The sequence below is a fragment of the Tachypleus tridentatus genome, chromosome 6 (assembly GCF_004210375.1).
Source record: "Tachypleus tridentatus isolate NWPU-2018 chromosome 6, ASM421037v1, whole genome shotgun sequence".
Lineage (NCBI taxonomy): Eukaryota > Metazoa > Arthropoda > Merostomata > Xiphosura > Limulidae > Tachypleus > Tachypleus tridentatus.
The window spans coordinates 125,252,381-125,258,341 of NC_134830.1; the positions used below are offsets into that span (position 1 = coordinate 125,252,381).

Below are 5,961 nucleotides of genomic sequence, written 5' to 3' on the forward strand. Positions count from 1 at the left end.
TGTAAGACTTGAGAGAGGGAAGTTAATGCTCGTTTTGTTTGGTTTCTCGAATCAAACAACCTCCTTTCGCCCACCCAGTGTCGGTTTCGACGACAGCGCTCCACTGTGGACCACCTGGTTCGACTTGAAATATCAATCAGAGAAGCCTTTCTCAAATGACAACATCTTGTATCAATATTCTTTGACATTGAGAAGGCTTATGATACAACATTGAGTATGGCATTTTGCGAGACCTCTATATATATGGGTTACGTGGCCATTTGCCCATTTGTATTTTAAAAAATTAAATGGACAGGAGACTTCAAGATTCGTGTGGGTTTGACGCTTTCCTGTTCTTTTCTACAGGAACTTGGAGTCCCTCAGGGCTGTCTTTTGAGTGTCACACTATTCAGTATAAAGATAAATTCCATCACTGAACAACTCCTTCTCACTCTTGCCTGTGGTCCCTGAGACAAAGTTCTTGGGGCTTCTCTTTGACCTTAAGCTGACCTTTATACCACACATCAAACATCTATGGGTCAAATGCACAAGAGCACTGAACATTCTCTGTGTTCTCTCTTCCACCACTTGGGGAGCGGATCAATGTTCTATGTTTAAGATATATCGTGCTCTTATTCGATCGAAACTCGACTATGGATCACTGGTTCCTGCTCTGTTAGGACCTCGGCTCTAAAATGCTGTGTCATATTAATTATTAAGGACTTCAGCTCTGCACCAGGGCTTCCTGCACTTCTCCAGTTCAGAGCTTATACAAAGAGTCTCATGACCCTTCTTTGCACCTCCGCCATTTGCGACTGTCTTTACTATGTGCTTAGAAACTTCGTTCCTCACCAAAGCATCCCATCTGAGGTTGTGTTTTGCTTCCTCAGTGGGCTTTACTTTCTCCAGAATAGACGATCTACCATTGCTGCTTTTAGCTGGATGAATTGGGTCTGTCCTTGGATAACATTGGTGTATCCTCTGGTCATCCTATCCCGCCACTGCTTCGTACAGTTTTGAAGTCATTAAAAGTGAGCAACGCGACAACAAGCTTTTCCAAACAAAACCCTCTATCAGACTTTGGCCGTCATGCCTCAGTGCGGATCAGAAAGAGGAAGTTGTTCTCACTAGACTACGGATTGGTCACAGTTTTTATTTCATTGTTTTCTTTTATCTGGAACTGATGCACTAGTGTGTAGTCTGTGTAACACTCAGGTCACAATAATCTACATTTTACTTTCTTGCCGTTGTTACGACTCTCAACGACGGCACCATCTTAAACATGTCCATAACGTCAGACAGAGTTATTGGTGATGGTGACACTGTCCACTTTGATAATGTTTTTAGTTTTTTAAGGGCCATTAATCCTTTTAATTTATACATTAGACCTTTTTTAATGTGATTCCCTTTTAAGAATCAGAGTCCATCTAGCTTGATTTGAAATTAGAAAATGGCCATAAAGTTAAATAACTCGAAAGCAGGACTAGAAAGGCCAACTTCAGGTGACTAACGCTGCTGTTTAAACTACCCGTTAGCCATCTTAGCGAGTTATTAGTATAATTTTGCTACAGGTCTTTTAAAACCTTTTTATTACTTTCCTTTTTGAAAATGGCCATAACGTCAAATAATTCGGATCCAGGACTGAAAAGACCAACTTCAGGTGACTGACAGTAGTTTTTCTCACCTGATTCAGGATCAGATTTCTTTAATTTAAACCACACTGTCTTCTAAAGTACTTGAGTTGTTTATTGGCACTTGCTCCAACTGTGAACCAGTTTTCTTTATCAATCTTTTCACCAGTTACTCTATCAGTTTTGTCTATTGATACAGTATTAAATTTTTTGTCACGCTTTTAGCTTGATTGAGTAACAGGTTTGTGTCAATATTTTATACCTTATTTACCACCAGTTTTCTATCATACTGTTCTCTGAGGTATTAAAATTCTTAAATATCAGTCTTGTCAACCATTGTGTAACAGTATTATTAAAAAAGTCATCTACTCTCTCTTATAAAGTAATTAATTCTTTCATTGTCACTATTGTTAACTTACTCAATATCAGGTTTACTTTGGTTGTTATGATGTAAATGCTAGCAATGTGTGATTATAATTAATTATACTTACCATAGGACATTAGAAATAGGTCTGTTACATTTTTAAACACTACATGCTGTATCTAGTTCCACAGTTTCAAGAATTAGATGAGTATATCATAATAGTATTTCAACCATACTGTGTTCACCATGTATGTTACTAAATGTTTACTTTTTGAAGAACACTTCTCATTTCTTTCAGAAGCTTCACACTTGTTGAATGTTGACATTACCAGTGTTATACAGTATTTTTACATGTAGTGAAAGACTTAAAAACTTGTAGTATCCTTCACAACAATTCCCACTTAACGTATGTGCTGAATCTAATATTTGATTAATGGAACTGGTTTTGAACTTGAATTACTTAAATGTTAACAATACATACAAGATGAAGTCATGGTACCCTAATTGATACTTCAGATATTTAACCACTTCATGGCAGTATTCTAGAGTACAGATAATCAAGTGATGTAAGACATGGTGCACTAATTTATAGTTCACATATTTAACCAGTTTCATATCAGTGGTTAACATACAAAATGCAGTTTTCTCTTGGCTATTGTAAATGGAAAGCTTGTATAGATTTAGCTGTCTCAACATGGGTTTGGTTGACTTTCCACATTACATCTTTGTGTTTACTTGTTTATAGTTTTGATACTACTAAATGTTAATACAGTCAATATATCTTCAAGAAACTTAACAGACTTTCAGTAAACATTATAAGTGTTTCACACAAGAAAGAAAATATTTTAGTGACATATTTGTAATAAACTAAAAAACAATTTTTCTGTGAATATATTGAGTACTTTTGTCACTAGGCTGTGAGGAAAGTGATGTGAATGTTAAGATTGCAAAGAATCTTCTTCATCTGAAAATCTTAACTTTTATTTACTTTATCTACAAAACCTCTTATATACAGTTGTTTGTTTTTAGTAAAACTATATTTTATCTGTTATTTTCTCTATGCAACGTTGGTCAATTTGAACTACCTCCTGACAACCAAAAAATTGTGATAATTAAAGAAAATTTTCTAATATTATTCTTAAAGGTATCTACTTGTTAGCCCTTTTACATCCTGTAACTCAAGGTGTACATGTCCCAATGTTTTACAGAGTTATGTTTAAATTTTAAATCAATGACTTTATTATCAATATACACAGATAAATTTGGTATTAAAACATAGTTAGCGAACACAATTTTAATATTATATTAGTTTTACGTTCTTGTTCTTAAAAAAAAGTGTTTAAAAAATCATAAATTTCCCTGGTATTAGAATTCTGACATTTGATCTCTCGGTCTTTCCTCTTCTCTAATTCGTTGAACATCCCTTCAAAAAGTAAGAAATTTAACATAGATTTCTCATTAAAATATAAACAAATTATAATGTTTATATCTCTCATTGTTATTATTCTACAAAACATAAACTGGTTAATCAGACTCACCTGTTGCATTCCATCTTTCACAAATACTAATAGTTCTCTTTAACGTTTCACACAATATTATTTATATCCAAGAGAGAGCTACAGTTTTAATATATCAAATGATCAAGTTTGTTGTTTTCTTTATAAAACTGCCTGTTTTGTCATTTGAAATTACACTGGAAAGCTTAGCTGAATTTCTTTAAGGATATTATTGCAGAGTCAGAAATCCAGAAATTATCATATTTATTGGACAGTGTTTTCTGTGTGTTTAATTACATAGAGCATTATTTATTGCGTGAATACCATTAATATATAAAAAAGTAAGCTCATGTTTTATGACAGCAAAAGAGAAGAAAAGACCAAGTCGTATACTTTTCTTTATTCATTATTATAACAGTAAGTAAAATGTAAAAATAGAAATTTATAAGATAAGGTAAAGTAAGAAATAAGAGATTTTTCTTAATAAGTATTCTTGTGATCAGTTCAGGATTGTATAATTTGATATGCTAATGTTCGTTGCATATTTGTTGAGGGATTTACAACTAATGACACCTGAACCAGGTATCTAATAGCAGTTAATTTTTTCAATCGAACCGTCCGTCGGGGCTGAAAAACTGTTCTCTTCAGTGAAGCTTTGTGCAGAAATTATCTTTTTTCCTGGATTGATTTTTTTATAACTAGTCTGTATAGAATTCTTCGGGTTCTTAGTCCATCTTTTTACTGATAAAATCCAACACAAAATTTTGTACAATACATTGATGTAGAATGCCATTCATGGTTCTTATGTATGTATCACAGAATGGCTGATAAATATATATTTGGGTATTAACACATTTATTGATAAGCAGAGAACAACGTTTAGACCTTCCTTAGTCATCTTCAGGTTAACAAAAAGAGTTTGCAACTCACCGTTGAAAGAAACGTGTCACAGAGACGAGAGTATAAACGGGTATGGGATTGTAGGGGGCGTTGCAACTGGATGTTAGGTTATTGATTGATATAGGTATGAAGGTGCTCGTTTACATTAGTTTAATTTTGGTTTTAGATTTTGTAGAAGTATTGTTGGCACTGCCAGAAGCTTCAGTTCAGACTTCAATATGTCATCTTCTTTTATGTCTCTTGGGTGCTCTCCTGGAAATAGATGAAAACTATTTTTTTAAGCTAAGCAGGTTTTCACAGAGAAGACCATTGCTTGTTTGTTATCTCATTTTTTAAACAGAGCGAAAATTAAATATACGTGTTCTGTTAACAGTAACAACGTAGGCATTCATTATTATATATTTTATATATGTTATAAAGTCATTGAGTGTATTCATACCTAAATACTGGTATATGTAATACCTCAATATACATCAATACCATATCAAATTCGTTTGTGACGTCCAATACCGTAATTAGGCCTACGGTGTATAGCTTAGTAGATCTAGTAGAAATTAGTACATTACAATACAGTTTTTTCCTTTGGGCCTTGATAGATGTAAAGCAGACGATAATTTGAAATTGCTCGAGCTTCAAAGCCTTCATTTTGAAACAAAAGTTCATAAATATGAATACTTACTCATGGAAGGAGATTCCTGAGGCCTTTTTACACTTATTTGTGTAATTAAAACAATAACAGCTCTCGGGCATTGTTTGAGAAGTTGACAGTTATCTGTCAGTGATGGCTAGGCATGGTCAAGTGGGTTAAGGCGTTCGACTCGTAATCTGTAAAGAAAAATAAAAAATGAAAACGCGAACACTTATAGCTATCTTTTAAATAAACATTTTGAAATATTGTTATTGTATTCACAGACTGACAGAGAGAACACTTCTAAAACAGAAGGTCCGACATAGTCGAGTTATTAGGATGCTAGACCCGTAATCTGAGGGTCGCAGGTTCGAATAATCGTCACACCAAACATGCTCACATTTTCAATCGTGGGGAAGGTAATGTCACGATCAATCCCACTATACGTTGGTAAAAGAGTAACCCAAGAGTTGGCGGTGGGTGGTGATGACAAGCTGCTTTCCCTCTAGTTTTACACTGCTAAATTAGGGACGACCAGCGCAAATAGTTCTCGAGTAGCTTTGCGCAAAATTCAAAACAAGCAAACAAACCGTCAGTAATATTCAGATGTATTTTCCCGTTTTGACAATGGCGGCGACTTCCCCATGTCGTCACACAGTCACGTGATCAGAGCTATCTCTGTTTTTTACTCTGTGCATATACTGTAGAACGCACGTTACGTCAAACTATTGATTAATAATAATAATACATATATATCTGGAGTATAAAGGTAGATTTTGATTAAACTTTGTAGAATGGACGACAACTGTCTGTTGTGGAGACAAGTGTAAAGGACAAAGTGTATACTGTAGTTGTTCTAAATTTTTATCCAAAATGTGTACTGTATACAGTACAAGTTTTGAAATAAAACATTGAATTTGAATATATTACTAGTTTCATTTTACGTTCACTTACTGATAAAGT

General features: G+C 34.1%; 1 long non-coding RNA gene across 1 annotated transcript; it reads right to left on the reverse strand.

The window, feature by feature from the left end:
• Positions 1–3,855: 3,855 nt before the first annotated feature.
• On the reverse strand, positions 3,856–5,632 carry LOC143251448 (uncharacterized). The gene is made up of 3 exons (XR_013028564.1): positions 5,399–5,632; positions 5,050–5,195; positions 3,856–4,622 (listed from the first exon to the last, which is right to left on the reverse strand). It is a non-coding gene; the product is annotated as an uncharacterized LOC143251448 (long non-coding RNA).
• Positions 5,633–5,961: the final 329 nt, after the last annotated feature.